This window comes from Abramis brama, assembly GCF_963993115.1.
Source record: "Abramis brama genome assembly, chromosome: 15".
NCBI lineage: Eukaryota > Metazoa > Chordata > Actinopteri > Cypriniformes > Leuciscidae > Abramis > Abramis brama.
Window position 1 is genome coordinate 35,177,467 of NC_139977.1, and position 18,975 is coordinate 35,196,441.

Sequence of the window (18,975 nt, forward strand, 5' to 3'; positions counted from 1 at the left end):
ATTATCCTCCTTACCTGAAGGAATATTTAATATATAGACCCAGCTGTAGATTGAGACACACTGAATATCTCTCCTTCACTGGGCCAAACATCTTCAAAGAGAGCGGTAGATGTGCCTTTAAATGTAAAGCCCCTTCAGACTGGAAGAGCCTGGGTCTCAGATCTGGCACTATATCGCTCTTTACTTACTCGCAAGCAAACTGCTGCTGTACATGTTTTCCTCATGTGTGACTGGACTTTTGTTTTCTATACCTAAAAATATGGGATACTTTTTGTCCTTTCTTTTTATTTATGTGTATATATGAAAGTATGGGTGTAGGTGTGCGTATGTTAGAGCTGGACGTATCGCCAGCGATAATTAATGCGATATGGCTCAGCTTGTCAGTTAACTACGGCTCTTTGTAGTAAATGCCGCTCCATCTGAAAGCAGGTGATGGTGATTTACTACTAATCAAGGAACCGGCTTTACTGACGAGATGCGCATAACAATATCACGATTTAAATCGCCCAGCCCTAGCGTATGTATATACATATGTGTATGTAAGGGCTAATGTTGTCATGCATCTTAATACTGCAATATTTATACATGGGTTTGTTTCCAATAAGGAGTTGGTGGGGCTGGTGGGATGAGGGAGAGCTTTAGCCTCCGGAGACCCAGAAAAAAATTTTTTTTTGAATTTAGTTTTTTTCATGTCACCACATTCTAGAGCATATATTTTTTCCTGAATATTCATTTATATGCTTTATTTCCTAAAGCATTTCAGGTTTTGATCTACAGGTTAAATTCACACCACTTATAAAGTGTTTAAACCTGAAGAACTCTGATTTATTAACAAACCTGATTACATCAGCAGATCATCAGTGACTTTAGTGAGAACTGAGGCTGTTCAGGACAGAGGATTATTTTATAAAAATAAAAGCCATTCGATAACTTCTGTGTAGATTGTCTGGAAATGTGAGCTGAATTTAGTCAAGATGTCAAAACATCTTGAAAACACTGATGGAAACGTCAGAACAAACACACAAACACTAGCGCTGCATCTTCTGAATTTATCATCTCAACAATGGAAACTTTAACCATCTGTTCACATTTGCTCTCTCAGTAAAGTTCAGTATGTCTCTTAAGATTGTGGGATGTTAGCCTCTAAAACAAATGACCTACATTAGATGAGAATGAAATGCTGGCTTACAGGATGATATGTGCTTGTCTGCTAAAACCACAAGCTTTGGCACAGAAATAACGAAACTGATGTGTGTGTGGCTGCATGAGGTGACAGCTTTCATTGAACATGAACACTTGAAACCTCTGACTAACGTCATGGTTATAGATGAATGCATGCAGAAATGCTAATTATTATTGTAACTGACAGGGAGTTCTGCTGAGGAACAGTTGCAGCAGAAATGTGATCGTGCAGCAGTTTTCATTAAACGGCAATATTCCTGTAAAAAATCATCTTGTATGTTACAATAAATGGCGCACGTGACCAGAGTCCACTTTTGTATTTAAGCTCCTCTCCATCAGGGCGCTTTCACACTAGCACTTTTCACACTAGCACCGTGAAACTTACTCGGGTCCGCTTATTTGAACGCAATCGTACCAAATCGCGGAAGTGAACCGCTATTGATGACGTATAATGTGGTTATGTATTATAATATCAGTAGGGCCTACATATAATGTACGCTTTTTTATGTATAATAAAGCACCAAGTGTATGATTTTTTGGGCCTTATGGAGGGTTCCTTGATGCTTATGGGAGGTCCCGGACCCCCCAGCCCCCCCTCAATTCGAACACTGATTATAACCACATTATACGTGTGGTTACATGTATTATAGTACATTATATGTACCCTGGTTTTTCATTAAAACTAAAATAATAGAAACATAATTTATTAGGTGATTATGAAAGTATTGCTCCCGCTCCCATTATAAGCTACTTCAAATTAGATTTGCGTCTGAAAAGACGCTCAAGTGTTTCTGTTTTCTGAAGGAATTCACAGACCGTGACGTCACGTGTGTGACTGGCCAACATGATCTCGTAAATGTGTGTATCTATTGCACGATTTTTATTTCTTGTGCCATTTATACACCAAAAATAGTTTTTTTTTGCTATGGCGTCAAATGGTGGACAAAACATATGCAAGCGCATAAACACAGCGCGCAAGTGAATTACAACAGTGTGAGCACCGTGACAAAGCTCGCACGTAAAATGTAGAAATGCAGAACTCTCAAATCCCAAACTGGAGCAGAACAAACATGATTGTGCGCACAAATGAACAAGTCGCAAGCAGAAATAACAGAAAATAAATTTAATTTTATAATTTACAGAATTTCACTTGGGCCAAATGAAAAATTTAGATGTTATCGGTCACTTGAAATTTTTGATTTGGGAGGGTTAGAATTTTTTTACAGTGTACACGCGCGCAGATTTCTGAACACACGTGTTTATTTGTTCTCTTACTCTATTTTGCTGCAAAATACAATTCTCAAGAGCCAGACATTGATTGGGAAGCAGACCATGACGGAGAAAATGTGGATGGTACATTATTGGTCCTAGCCTGGGAAAACCCAGATGAACTTCCGGCAAATTTAGATTTGCTCTGCAAGTCAGTCTGGCCAAGAGCCCATTCAAGACCATTTCCAATCTTTCCAAATCTTGGCACCAATCAAAAACTTGAGGCGGGCTTTACGCGATGACGATCGCTCTGATTGGTCTTAGGTCTATCCAATTGCGCCTAGAGATTGTGCGCACAATCATATTTGTTCTGCTCCAGTTTGGGATTTGAGAGTTCTGCATGTTTACATTTTACGTTTGAGCTTTGTCACGGTGCTCACACTGTTGTAATTCACTTGCGCGCTGTGTTTATGCGCTTGCATATGTTTTGTCCACCATTTGACGATGACGAGGCTTGTGATATTAAAGGAACACGCCGACTTTTTGGGACTTATTCCCCGTATCCCCCAGAGTTAGATAAGTCCATACATGTGGGTGTTCATGGGGGGTTGGGATGTGTGTTGGGGGCCTGGGGATCAGATCACGCGCGGGTCCTCCCTCTACCATCTCACTATGGTATACCTTGTTCCGGGGCCGGCCGTCAATGTGGCTATGAGTGCCCAGACAGTTTGTTTATTCAGTCAGCCAATCAATTAATCATTTTTTTTTTTCCTCTTTTCTCTGCAACCCTCCTAGGTGATCCTGCTTCCATATTCCCGGCCAAAAAACAAACAAACCTACATTTCTCCTTATATACACCCACACCCACACAAACTAACACACAACCATCTACTCACACTCATTAACCCCTTCCCCCCGACATTCCATTCCTGTCATTTCATTCATATCTACAGTTAACCTGTATGCAGGTATGCAATAAGTTTCAGCCTTTATATCTGTTGTTAAATGTTATGTCATATCAAAATATGTCAAGTCAATGTCATGTCATGTCATGTCTTTTGTCTAGTGTACGTATTTTTTGGTGTAGTACTCTTATGTCCATTGTATTGTTACATTTTGTTTGTAACTTCATTCTTGTTTAATAAAAAAAAAAAAAAAAAGATAAGTCCATACATACCCTTCTCATCTCCGTGTGTGCCGTAACTCTGTCTGACACACCCACCGCTAGCCTAGCTTAGCACAAAGACTGGTAAATGGTAAATTTAAATGGCGGTATGGAGGTAAATGGCTCCAGCTAGCATACTGCTCCCAATAAGTGACAAAATAACACCAACATTTTCCTATTTAAATGTTGTGATTTGTATAGTCACAACGTGTACGAATAACAAGGTCACATGAGACACAGTAATCTTCTAACTGTACACATATTAGCAACTATATTATCAGAAGGCAGAGCACTGCTACTTCTGCGGAGTGATTTACTCCAACTCTGAGCGAACTCTCGAGATGGTCCTCACTGCAGAACACGAAATCCAGGGGAGGAGTTGGATCCAGATCCAACTCCTCCCACCTTTCATATACCTAAACCAGGGATGGGCAACTTCGGTCCTGGAGGGCCACTGTCCTGCAGAGTTTAGCTCCAGCCATACTCAAACTGAACAAGCTAATCAGTGTCTTAGGATTATTAGGAAACTACAGGCAGGTGAGTTTTATCAGGGTTGGAGCTAAACCCTGCAGGACAGTGGCCCTCCAGGACCGAAGTTGCCCATCCCTGACCTAAACCTACCAATCTCCACCCCTTAGATCTGGATCCAACTCCGCCCCCTGGATCTCGTGTACTGCAGTGAGGTGCTACTGGAACTCTCACCACGGGGCTTCTCAGCTGCTGCGAGCGAATCACTCCGCCCAAGTAGCAGTGCTTCGCCTTCTGAGAATATAGTAATGGAAGAGGCCTGCGGAGACATTGAGGTGGGATCAATCCAAGGGGGGATTCGGCACACAAAGGCGATATTTTCCCCGATGCCTAGCCCGCGAGGACATCGCCTGTGATGTTGACGAGGTCTTGTGGCCAGATCCGAACCGAAGGCGGGATCCATAAGTGTGTAAAACTGTAAGAGCACAGACGACATCAGTTTTTTTACGCACTGTTATTTTAAGACCAAATGTGCAGATACAATTGCACTGATGCTTATCTGATTCAAATCTGTTCTCACAACTGTTAACGTTATGTAATTATGTCACCGGTGCAGGCCACTGACTGTCTGTCTCTCTCTCATCTCTCTCTCTCTCTCCCTCTCTCTCTCTCTCTCTCTCTCTCTCTGTGTCATGCACTATGTAGCCGTCTATACGGCTGTGCGCTTCGGGTGTGGGCCCCAGGCAAAATTAATCAGTGAGGCCCTTTTTTATATATATGTTTTATATATTATATATAATTTTTTTTGTAAATAAATATTCATTATCTAGAGATATTATTATACAAAATTCAAATAGTAGTCAAAACACAAAACATCTAACAGAACATAAGTTGTTTCATTTTTACAACTTTATGTGTTTATTTTTTGAATTAACGAAATGTCAATCTTCATCTTTATAACAGAAGATACGATACAATAAAACAATCTTCAAAATACAGTAAATCTTCAAATGTGTAACTGATTGTCACCTTATAAACAGTCATTTGCGTGGTGGAACAAGCCATGCTAAACAGAAGTATAGTTAGCATCTTAATTTAATCTTTGTTTTATTATTTTATTAGTTCATTAACTAAATGTTAACTCAACAAATTTAATGTAAAGAGCTGGATACTTATTACTAATTAAATAATGTCAACTATAGTAGGCTAAATGTATTGATAAGAGTTGCCATAGACTAAAGATTTTACTAGTCGACTAATCGCATGTTTATATTAATTTCTGCTTAAACTGGGTGCATGAACGAATATAGCCTATCCTGCGCTTGAGCATATGCATAAATCTTGCAGCAAAAGCAGGCTAATGATAATAAATATGTCTTCTAAAATAACAAGGAATTTTAATTGTTTATTTACAAACATATCTCCATACATCTCCGCTGTAAAGTGGATGCGCCAAAGAGAAAAGCATCTTTCAGAAGGATTACATAATCAGATGATATTTGCTTTCGATTCGTTTAAAAATGGACATATCAAGCTTTATATAGATATATTTATCATATATGTGAGGCTAGTATAACCTGTTAATGACCTTTCTAGATGTTTGACACTTAAACACAAGAGATGAATCTGGATCTGTTATATTACAGGACCAGTGTTAGTTTAAATATATAATCAGCTTTATGATGATTAACTGGTTTTAGAGAGAACGAAAGAGTTCATGACACAAATTTGACGATTTTAAGGTGATGAAAAACATGTATGAAAGAAATGAAAGGTCAAACACACACACATCAGAATGTCCCTTCAGCCCTGTGACAGTGGAGTGTCGCCCTCTGCAGGAGATTACCAGCATTACAGTTAAACGTTTTAAAGGAATTTTGATTTTATTTTAAGGGAAGCTTTACAGAAGTCAAACTCAAGGATGTCAAATGTAAAAGTCAAACAGCTCATTACACTGTAAAACATGATTGTGATTTTAACAGTAAAAGACTGTAAAAATGCTACAGTGAAAAACTGTTAATTGGTTAACAGAAAGTTTCCTTACTATATATGGTAAATAACTGTGATAGATCTAATGGTACATTTAATGTAATTTTACTGTAAAATACCATTAAATTTACAGTTTTTGGAAGTGAAAATGAACAAGTCATTGTATAATTTACATTGAAAAAAACGTAAATTGACATTCCCACAATTTCCTGCGTGACACTTCACATTTGATGTATTTTTGTTGAAATAACTATGTTTCGTCTGTTATGTATGTTATGTTACATTTAATGTTGTTAAATTAATGTTTATTGTATTTTTAAAATGTGTGTGTTACCATGATGGTGTTTAATGTTTGTGTGAATGACACTGTGCAGCTTCTATATATCTGTTTTGTGGAAGAACAGCTTGTGATGAGCTTTGATTAATCATGTGACTCTCATTACTACTGTGATTGTTGGTTATCAGTGTATTACAATGGTACAAAACAGATATTAATACTTCAATAGGTCGGTAAATCATATCAGATAATGAAATATGGTTTATTACTGTAAATTTTAAGTTAAGTCTGTAAAACCTAAAATGTTACTACTGTATTTTTTACGGTAAATTTCTGGTAACCACAGCTGCCAGTTTTTTTACCGTGAATTTAACGGATCTTTTTTTTTTGTACAATGTATATCAGATCAGTCCTGCTGTTTCTGTGTTATATTGAAGCTTTCAGTCATTTAATCTCAATTCAGATCTGTTTGGTTCCAGTGAATCCTGTGTTTAGAGCTTCATTTAAAGCCTCTGGTCAGTGTTCAATATCTGAATTAACTGAGTTTGTGTTTCTGACAGAATCATGTTTATTCTCAGGTTGATTTTCTCTGTTATTTCACTGAAACACACAGAAGATCTGTAGCATCTTTAAGCCGCTGGTATTGGTAATAGCGTGAGCAAGTTTTAGACGGCGTACTAACACATGTAAGATGCGAACAGTGTCTTTCTTTATTGTGCTTGCTTACAATTCGCTCAACATTTTAAGGCATGTAAGATCATGATCTTGACTGGGACACAAAAGGCATTGAATCCCAGCAATGTTTTCTTTTTTACTTTTTAAAATTGTATTTACATTTTTGCATTATTTCTCTCTGAAATATAAAATGTTCAACCACCTTCTTACAGAGCCAGATTTCCTGCAGACACCAGTTTAAAACCCCTGGTTTAAGACACAGAAAGTGATTATTTCTGTACAAGTTGTTCTGAAATGGTTCATATTTCATTCCAATCATAATAAAGATGACCTAGAGGGAAAAGACTGTCATGAACTGTGAAATTCTTGGACACGATCAGACAAGAACACCTCAAACACATGAACACTTCTGCATTAACACTTCTGCATTCTAGACCTCTAAATCTATGGATCACAAAATGTAAATATATTTAACAGTAAATTAAGAGATAGACAGAAAAAAAATACTTGCAAGGAGCAAAGCACAACACAAATGTATGAAATCCTAGTTATGGAAATCATAAACCCATTTGCTAGCTTTTGTGCAGCTTGTCTGGAGATCCTGTGAGCTGAATTCAGTGAACGATGAAGTCAGAAGGACTGATATGAAACTGATAAAAGCAAAACTTTCACAAACACACACGGCTGCATCTTAAATGAGGAAGTGACAACAGCACACATTACTGTGGTAAATGAATGCCTTCACAGGGTCAGAGGTCAGAGGTTTCATCTGTTGGCCTACACTGAAAAATCCCTTAGATTCATCACTCATATTCACACAGGTTTGTCTACTGTAATATCTTTAGTGAAGCTCAAATACTATTGCTTTAACTGAGTTATACTCCATATTACAGGCATTCATATTTACTGTGGCTTTATAACATACAGATTTTATACAGACTGGAAAAATGAGTTGTTCTGAAAAGCCATCGATTTTTCGAGTCACTGAATATTAATTTATCAAAGTTTCATACAACTATGTCATATTTCATAGCAATATTGTTTATGGTTTATTGACCTGTATCTTCACCCCACAGCTGAAAACATGAACAACTCCTGATGTTGCACCACCGCTCTCATTCACTAATAATTGTGTAGATTATTCATATTTATATACACATTTGAACTTTTTACAAATACGTCCCGCCTAATTCACAACAATAAACAGTTTTTTCTTAAATATATTTTAGCATTTTAAATGAAAATGCTTGTGCAATACTTACACTTGAAAGACAATCCACAAGTTTACAGCAGCTTTACTGGCATATTTCATTTTCTAAATAACTGATTCAAGCAATAAAAAGCTCATCTGATTATCCTGTTGTTCTTGTTTCTCTCTCAGATCAACAGCTTTAGGTTCAGCCTTTGAGAAGATTTCAGATCATGATAACTGTTAGATCAACATACAAAACCACAACAACAAGCAGAAAATCATCTCCTAACATGTTCACTATGTCTGATGTGCTAAACTGAATACATGTTGACTAACCACATAATCTGTGTTATTATCTTATAGCTATTCTGCATATTTCTGTCCTCTGAATATAATTTTAACACAATCACTCACAATGACTAATAAAAGAGTACTTCCTGATTGTTGAATTCCGGTTGAAGACAGTGAAACTAAATAAGGATCATGCAACACACGAGTGTAAATGCACTGACTCATCACATTAAAGTGACCTGTCAATCAAAGTATAAAAACCTGCCTCCTTTATGGAAAGTCATGTGTATAAAAGCCTTAGATCTGATTTGCGCGTTCTGTGTAACTTCTGTATATAAACCCTCTCTCACACACACACACACACACACACACACACACACACACACACACACACACACACACACACACACACACACACACACACTCCTCCTGAAGCTCATTCAGTTCTCAGATCTACAGTGGACATTTACTCTCTTCAGCTCAGCACAAGGTGAATAAAACACATTCCCCTGGTTTCACAGACAGGGCTTAAGACTAGTCCTAGACTAAAATGTAAGTCTGAGCTGTTTCCACTGAAATAAACTTGCACTGACTGATCTTAAAAATATATCAGTGCCTTTTTAGTTTTAAGATGCACATCGGTAATGTTTTTTAATGAAATTGGGGTTTAGGCTCAACGCCAAGAAGAGTGTGCTATCTCCATTACAGAGGACCACTTTTCTGGGTGTGGTGTGGGATTCAGTCACGATGCGAGCCAATCTTTCGCCCGTTCGTGTAGCTGCTATCCTAACAGCCATAAAAGAGCTAAAGCTAGGTCAGTCACGCACTGTGAAGCAGTTCGAGAGACTGTTAGGGCTCATGGCAGCGGCGTTCAACGTGATACCTTTTGGCCTGCTGTACATGAGACCTTTGCAGTGGTGGCTCAGGACAAGAGGGTTCTCCCCGAGGGGAAACCCACTTCGTATGATCAAGATCACGCGGCGGTGTCTCCGCGCCTTGGTTATATGGAAGAAACATTGGTTCCTGTCCCAGGGTCCGGTGTTGGGAGCTCTTTGCCATCGAGTTGCTATCTCGACAGATGCTTCCCTCACCGGCTGGGGAGCGGTAATGGAAGGCCGCTCAGCTCAGGGTCTGTGGAGGAGTCATCATCTCTCCTGGCACATAAATTGCCTGGAGATGATGGCCGTTTTCAACGCGTTGAGACATTTCCTCCCAGACCTGAGGGATCACCATGTGCTTGTCCGGACGGACAACACATCGGTGGTCTCTTATATAAATCGTCAGGGGGGTCTGCGTTCGCGCCCACTATGCAAGTTGGCACACCAGATCCTCCTATGGTCCCTGGGGAAAATACTCTCTCTGAGGGCAGTGTATATTCCAGGGGGCCAGAATATCGGAGCAGACGTCCTGTCGAGGCAGGAGCTGAGGCCAGGGGACTGGAGACTTCACCCCGAGGTGGTGGAGAAGATATGGGAGTTTTACGGCAAGGCCGAAGTGAATCTGTTTGCGTCTCAGCATACGACGCACTGTCCACTCTGGTTCTCCCTTACCCACCCAGCCCCCCTGGGGCTGGATGCTATGGTGCAGACGTGGCCGAGGCTACGTCTGTACGCCTTTCCCCCTGTTGCTCTGCTCCCAGGAGTTCTGGAGAGAGTTCGTCAGCACGGAATAAGCCTATTGCTAGTGGCACCACGTTGGCCAAGTCGAATCTGGTTTGCGGACCTGATTCATCTCCTAGACGGTCCTCCCTTGGAGTTACCGATCAGGAGAGACCTTCTGTCTCAGGCCGGGGGCACAATATTCCACCCCCGACCAGAGATTTGGAAACTTTGGGTTTGGCCTCTGAGGGGGCCCAACTCATAGAGAGTGGTCTTTCAACCGAGGTTGTTGAGACCATTCTAAGCTCCAGAGCTCCCGCTACGAGGAAATTGTACTCTTTGAAATGGAGAGTCTTCACTACTTGGTGTCACCAGCGTCAGTGGGACCCGGTTAACTGTTCAGTAAACACAGTACTGGAGTTTCTGCAGGATCGCTTTGCGTCAGGTTTATGTCCATCCACCTTAAAAGTATACGTGGCAGCCATTGCGGCCTTCCACATCCCGGTGGGTGGTGTATCGTTGGGTTGAGACCCCCTGATTACTCGTTTCCTTCGTGGCACCCTGAGGCTAAGGCCTGCAACACGCACTAGGATGCCGGCTTGGGACTTGGCGTTGGTACTGGAGGGCCTATCTGGGGCTCTGTTTGAGCCCTTAGAGTCGGTCTCAGAGAAATTTCTGACTTTCAAGACTATTTTTCTTCTAGCCATTTCGTCCCTCAAGAGAGTCGGAGATCTTCAGGCCCTTTCGGTTTCTCCCACCTGCCTTGAATTCGCACCGGGAATGGTCAAGGCATTCTTGTATCCTAAACAGGGTTATGTCCCTAAGGTGCCAACCATTATTCCGAGGCCTATTGTGCTTCAGGCTTTCTGTCCTCCACCGTTTACTTCTCCGGGCCAGGAAAAGCTGAACTTGTTGTGTCCAGTGCGAGCATTGGATACTTATGTTCATCGGTCTTCTCCATGGAGGAAGTCCGATCAATTGTTTGTCTGTTTCGGATCATCCAAGAGAGGTTGTCCGGCTTCTAAGCAGACAGTTAGTAAGTGGATAGTCGAGGCTATTTCTCTTGCCTATGAGTCCTCTGGCCAGCCCTGTCCTTTGGCGGTCAGAGCTCATTCCACTAGAAGTATGGCGGCCTCTAAGGCCTTAATATCTGGAGTGTCCCTCCAAGACGTTTGTGATGCGGCGGGTTGGTCCTCTCCGCTCACATTTGACAGATTTTATAGCCTGGACCTGGATGCTGCCCCAGGGTCTCAGGTGCTCAGTGCTTAGTGTAGGTTTTTTGGAAAGGAAAAACAACAGGCTTACACTCAGGCTTTTGGAATTCTGGCGGTTTGGGTATTCTCGTTCCCAAAGCGTTATCGACGCATCGCGAGTTCCCTCGAAAGGGAACGTCTCAGGTTACAACTGTAACCATAGTTCCCTGAGAAAGGGAACGAGACGATGCGTCGCCCTGCCATACTTCCTGCATTCCTGTGATCGACTTGCTTCGGCAAATTTCGAAGCTAAAGCCGGTTTCACCGGATGCGCTTTTATAGCTTCCTGGTCATGACGTCACCCGCCCGTGACGCGCATTTCATTCATTCCATTGGACTAGTTGACATAGATGCTTCAGACGCATTCACGCCGGGGGCGTTCCCAAAGCGTTATCGACGCATCGTCTCGTTCCCTTTCTCAGGGAACTATGGTTACAGTTGTAACCTGAGACGTACTCTAGCCCAATGTTGTTTGGGGTGGCTGGGGGGAAATATGATCTAATCGAAGCAAATATGATCTAATCGAAGACTGTAACCGAATGTAGATAAACAAGTCATGTAATGATTGGGCTAACAGTTAAATCAAGACAACACATAATGTTATGGGCTCTCACTGAGCTCTAAAATGCCTCTTCACCTGAAAAAAAAAGCCAGTACTGTATTATAAATAGTATTAGTATAGTATTAATGAAAAAATAAATAAAAATAAAAATAAATCAGACTTACCACGAGTAGACTAACGTTTTCCAGTATCCTCCTGATATAGCGACGATGACTAATGATAAATATCATTCGTCTGTACTATTCCTTCTATAAGAAATCATCTCAACAATATAGTGTAGCAGCAAATAAATACAGATATAAACTTAATATCACTAAAATGAAATAGAAAGCTGCTATTACAGACGCTCACATCCACACATAAACACACCACTGACTTCTTCACTTCCAGGTCACGAAACTGTCAATCAAAAACTCAGTAACCAATGAGAACACACTGCTACTAGCCCCGCCCCCACGAGAGAAATGTGTCAGAACGGCGAACGAAAACTCTGGGAGCGTAAACGAAAACTTCAGAAGCGTAAATGGAAACTCTGGAAGCGCATTTGTAAGTTCATATCAGCGATTGAAATATGAGAAATAGTTAGCAAAACATGCAGTGTATTAAAAACGAAGTAAAAAAAAAATTGCCTGCGATTTAATCTTTTTCAGTTTCAGAGATAATTTATTTAGTTTCAATTTATATTTTCATTAGTTTCTTGAAAAGCTACGTTCAGTATTATTGGCTCAAGAATAACTCCATACACCTGTACTGTAAACCTCACAACACCCTCCCCCTGTCGGTGATTGGTTGGAAAACTATTTGTTTTGGTTTTGAGTGGTTGGTGAAACCAGCTGTTTTTGTGTGCAGGTCTCAGAGCCTAGGCTGCCTACAGAGACGCGGTTTATGGGGCGGGCAGCTAGCGGATCGTTAGGAAAGATTAGATGAATTTGATCATTTATGTTTGGGCCTGAAATCACTGATACCACCTTTAACATTATATTAGAGGTGGTTTGAGACATTCATAATTAATTAATGCTGATGGGAAATGAGGAAATGTAAAATCATACTGAATCTCTTAATGACAAGCTTTTGAATATTGAGGGAAAATTCACCCACATCCACTCAATAGAGAAGTGTTTTCTAATGGCAGAAACCAAATCAATTATGATACTCAGTTAAAGTGCTTCAAGTTACATCCTTCATGACTTAAAGTTTAAAGAATGCACAAAAACTGCATGTTTTGTTTATCATTTTAGCTATTATATAATCTTTTAATTCATCATATGTGAAATATATACATACATACCATCACTTTTGTGTTCACTATCAACATGTTGATGAAAGTGTTCATTACTGTCATTATACACCATAAGCTGAGATGCTGTTTGATTGTTCCTCATGTGTACCGTATTGTGAAAAAGTCTAATGTTCACAATATTTGAACATGAATTAGCTTTTCACCAATATTAACAACATAATTTAACATTTGGAACGCACATTTTGTAAATATTTAACAGAAATGCCCATTTCTCGTTTGGATACAGTTAGTATACTTAACATTTATCTCTACATCACACACAATAGTGGAACATTATTAAAGCGTAGTGCAGAATCAAACTAACTCAACGTTTACTGACGGACTGATGCGGTGATTCACAAACATCCGTGTCTGGAATGAAACTGCAAATAAACATGTAGTGATTTTGTTTTCAGTAGTAAAAGTTGTTATAATATTTTGTCTTTACTGATGTTTTTATTTAGCCCTTATCATAATTTGATAAACTTACAGTATGACAAAATCTGAGTATTATATCACTGTATTTCTGGCTATTCACATTTTCCTTTCTATAACACTTGTGGCTTTAAATGGGTTTATATTGTGGAGTTTGACTGATTGCTGATGCGGTTGCATGTGCATTAACTGCTAATGATGTTTAATGCATCTGTGTTTGGTGTTTCTGGAGTTAATTCAGGCTATAAAAGAACGTGAGCAGCTCATAAACTCCAGCATCTCCTGATGAGCAGCGTCTTCAGTCTTCCGTCTGATTCCCGGTAAGATCATGTCGTCTCATGTGGGATTTATTGTGTCGTTGTGTTTCAGCCTTTATTCAAACGTTAGCACATGTTGTTCAGCTTGTTGACTCTCTAGTGTGCTCGATTATGTGTAGAAGAAAATAAAGAAATTAAGATGGAATTGTTTAAAGCAGGTTTGGAAGTTTCTCTCAGAACCACTCTCCATTTCAGGTTCTTGAGATTAATTTGATGATGATGTGATCAGCTCATAAACTTCATCATCTGTGTTGTAGTTTGATGTTCATTATGATTCCAGGTAAGATCATGAGATCATCTCATCCGTGAGTTTATACAGTCAACTATCTTTGTATTTCAGCCTCTGGTATCACTGTGATCATTTGCACTTAAACTAGTTCCTTTAATTAACATTGAGTGTGATTTCAGTCAGTCAGCAACACAGATTTCCATTTCTTAAAGAAAACAGGCTTGCAGAGCAGCAGAAGAATCAATATTTTAGAAAGATCAGAGTATTTGTGCTTTCTCTCGCGATCATTCATGGGTTTCTGATTCTACTGAGGATATCAATAAACGCTGAGTGAACTTTAAAAGTGAAAGCATCAGATATAAAGCATTTTCAGATTACTTCAGTCGTCGTAGTTGAGCCGAAGCGTTTGTGAAAGTTAGACTGGTTTTTCACTCAAACCATCATTGTTAGTTAATTGAGTCTTAATTACAGTTTTACATGTTGGATCAAATAGTTTGTCTGTATTCTCAGGTATTTCCCTACATTAGATCCACAGGCTTTAAGATGTGTGTTTTTACAGTGTGTGCAGTGTAGCAAAATAGCTCTATGAAATATTAATAATCAGTAATAACTGGTTATAATTGATTATTAATATTTGGATCAGTTACTATAATTAACTTAATGTTGTCAATTAATATTACAATCAATTAACCTATTTGTCACACTCAGTGTTAATTGCTTATTAATTCTAAGAAATGTAAATTTCCGGGGCATGGGAAATGTCTTTCTTACTTTACAGTACTAAGAGCAAGAAGTCAAGATCTATATGATTAGAGACTCCAGATATGAGCTTGAGACACGGACAACTTTACGTGTGACATTAACAAGACTTTATTAACTAGTCTAAACACTTAAACTACCCTAACATACATACATACATACATGCATAACGTGCTAGGTCAGGGGATAGTCAGAAATCAGAAGGTCTTCCTAAGATGTGCCCCATGCTCCATTCAAAGTGCCTTCAGTTTGATCTATCCTGGACAGAGATTTGCGGAAACATCAGACTGCACTTTAGTCTACCAAAAAGAATGATTCCTGAAAAATGCAGAATAAATCAAGATGTAACATTTATTTGTCAGGTAAAAATGTATCATGCCAATTACACAAATGGCCATGTAACGGCCATTTGTGTTGGCATGTTTACGGCCATGTAAACACCGGCAAAAACCCGGATATGATCCCTGGGGTACCCCTTTTCTAACCCGAATATTTGGTCATGTAAACGCGTATTGGCATATCCCCATCAAAAGGAACATTGATTTGTGTTCTGCGCATGTTCTATTCGCAGGGAATCTTGGTCTTTTGAGTAGAGACGGCACATACAGAAACCCGCGTGCAGTATACCGTAAGTAAACAAGAAGTAGAGGTAAACATGGCGAGACGCAGCACAGCACCACACTTTTGGAGCGAGGAGGAAAGCGCAAACAAAGACGATCGCTATCTGCCCCGAACTATTCATTATCCGCGTGCTGCTGCTGTTGTTGTTGTCTTTGGATACAGGAAGAAGAATCGGAAATGACGCATATTGCGTCTTAAGGTTGTCCGTACGTCCAGACGCTAACCGTGCGTCACCGTTTACATCGGGATATTGCCAATTGATTACAAATTCCATGTATACAGGAGTAACTCTTTCTGCTCACGCATGTAAACGGGTTATTCCGAATGTTTCAGAAACCCAAATAGTGACCTTAACCCGACTATAACCCGAATATTGACAGCTTGTAAACGTAGTCACTGAGACACTTAAAATGATAGTAGGCTTTTGAACATGTAGTTTGATTGGATGTTTAACACAAGAATCTTCAAGATTCTTATAATACTACTAATAATAATAATAATTTGTTACATTTATATAGCGTTTTTTTCTGAGACCTCAAAGCGCTTAACATAGATGGGGGAATCTCCTCAACCACCACCAATGTGCAGCATCCACCTGGATGATGCGACGGCAGCCATATTGCACCAGAACGCCCACCACACACCAGCTTACTGGTGGAGAGGAGACAGTGATGAAGCCAATCAGTATATATGGGGATGATTAGGAGGCCATGATGGACAGGGGCAAATTTGGCCAGGATGCCGGGGTTACACCCCTACTCTTTTCAAAGGACATCCTGGGATTTTTAATGACCACAGAGAGTCAGGACCTCGGTTTAACGTCTCATCCGAAGGACGGTGCTCTTTGACAGCATAGTGTCCCCGTCACTATACTGGGGCGTTAGGACCCACACAGACCACAGGGTGAGCGCCCCCTACTGGCCTCACTAACACCTCTTCCAGCAGCAACCTGGATTTCCCAGGAGTCTCCCATCCAGGTACTGACCAGGCTCAGCCCTGCTTAGCTTCAGTGGGCAACCAGTCTTGGGCTACAGGGTGATATGGCTGCTGGACTAATGCGTCACAAAGTTAGCAAAATGTAATGTAAATGAACAAATGGGGGAGTTTATAGAGACTAAACATGCCACACAATTAAGGTAAGTTTATTTATATAGCACATTTCGTACACAATGGCAATTCAAAGTGCTTTACATAGAAGAAATTAAAATAATAAAACGAAATAAGAATAATTAAAACAGTTTAGAAAAATAAAATTAAATTTTAGTTAACCATAGTATGCAACAAAGTGAAACTTGTTGGATGAAACATTAATCCAAAGGTTTACAAGAATAGAAAGACCAAACCACATAAAAGGAAAATCATTAGATGGGAAAATTAGATACATGTTTACACATTTCTCAAGCGTTTATATATAGAATATATAGGATTAACAGGGTTTATTTCTCTTCCTCAGTAAGAATTAAGTGAGCGTCACAGCCCTCTGCAAATTCCTTTTTGGGTCGTAAAAGGTCTTATCAATCTTAAGGATCCTGTAACAGCACACCGGGTTCTGCCAGTGTGTAAGCTTCATTTGGGATGTTAGTTTTGGGGGGAAGTTTCATAGACCTTTGTTGGGAGAGTGAGTTTGCTGGATTATTGATTACATATAATGAATAATTTGTCTGTGTCTGATTGGTCCAGACGCTACAGCAGTGAATGAAGAGGTCTTTAAACACGGCAGTGGAAACTTGTGAAACATCTGTCAGTCTGTGTGTTGCTCCACAAACTTCTGCTTTGACCTGCAGACGAAACACACACTCCTGTCAGTAACGTAAGTTCTTCAAGATTTACTCCTAGTTTAATAAACCATTGTACACTTGCAGCTGTGCTGGACTGAATATTCAGAACAACAGCATTCAGAATATTCTTGCTTCTGTGATATTGTTCAAATGGAGGATTTCCAAACTTTAATCTTACATTTCACGTATTTCAAGCTTTCTAACATTACACATATCTCCTCTAAAGCAAACTGAGGAAACTTTATTTCAACAGTCACACAGAAAACAAGTTATGTCATATATTTTTTCCCTAATGTTTTTAATAAATTAGTTAATAGTAAATGCATGTTTTTAGACTAAAGACTGGTTTGTTATTTAGTGTTGCCTGTCAAGATTTCATGAAACAATGGCAGAACAAAACGCCAGCATCAACGGATCAAGTGGAGTAGATTATTATATCAACGCCAGCATCAACGGATCAAGTGGAGATTATGAAGATGAATTAACCCGTCAGTTTGAAGAGTTTATCATGAAACATCAGTTTGCAGCAGTAATATTTCTCATGATCTTTTTAACCATTGAGTTTCTAATCATGATCTTAACTCTGTTTGGGTTGTGTGCTCTTATCAAATCTCATCACTCCACTCCAGTGTTTGTTATTAATTTGATTCTTTCAGATCTCATTCAGATCATTTGTATATTAATGATGATATTCATAGAGCAGGTGATTAATGCATATATGTATAGTTTGACTGTGGGTCTGTATTTTATGGCATGTGTTGCTTTTGAACGATATCTTCTGGTTTCTCATCCTATCTGGTACAGATCTCATCATTCACTAAAAGTCTGCTGTGGCGTTTCTGTGATCATCTGGTTTGTTCCTCTGGTCTTTGCAGTCGTTAACTCTGTTCTGCTGTTTAACAATCTGTTCCTATTCATCACCTTCTTAATCACCTACCCGATAATCATTCTGTGTTTTGTTGGCACTTGTCGCGGTCTTTCACACGCAATATCACTTACTCCTCTAAAGCGCAAAAAAATTTTGGGTAGTTTGTTCCTGGTGCTTCTGACTTACACTTTTCTCATTCTCCCCTGTCTAATCATGATGTTTACACTTAATTTAGGAGTTCACAACAGTGTAGCATTTCTCATGTTTTCTTGTTTTCTCCTGTTTCTGAACCCACTGGCTGACTGTGTATTGTACATTTTTTTGAGGCCTGATGTTGAAGGGTTAATGAAGTCTGTTCTCTGCTGTTGTAGAACTGACACATTAGAGTTCGACACACAGCCGGGACGAACACTCTCGAGACAGTAGTGCAGCGTTTGCCTGCTGCGTCTCATTCACAGGCCGCCTGCAGTTCAGTCTAAACATCTGCACTCAATAAATTAAGTCAATAGCCGCGTTTCCATTACCCTTCAAATTCCGTAAATTGAAAATGCGAATTGAAAATACGCCCAATGAAAATGTCAATTTCGCAAAAACTCCCATTTATCACAAAAAAGTTTTTCCGTTCGCATGAGGAGGTTTTTCAGGCAATTCAAAAAAGAAATATTTCGCAAAACTGCAGTGGAAACAGTTTTTGCGCATTTACAGTCACCTGACGTAGATGACGCGGTGTGTTTGGACAGAATACGAGACTGAGATTTTATTCATAAAAGACAAAGTAATTTACAGGAATAATGGATTCTAAACCTCAAATAAATGCCACAATCAAGA

At 39.6% G+C, this 18,975-nt stretch overlaps 1 long non-coding RNA gene across 1 annotated transcript; it reads left to right on the forward strand.

Moving 5' to 3' along the window:
* The first annotated feature begins 13,805 nt into the window (after positions 1-13,805).
* LOC311096851 lies at positions 13,806-17,728 on the forward strand. The gene is made up of 3 exons (XR_014609155.1): positions 13,806-13,895; positions 17,194-17,311; positions 17,638-17,728. It is a non-coding gene; the product is annotated as an uncharacterized lncRNA (long non-coding RNA).
* Positions 17,729-18,975: the final 1,247 nt, after the last annotated feature.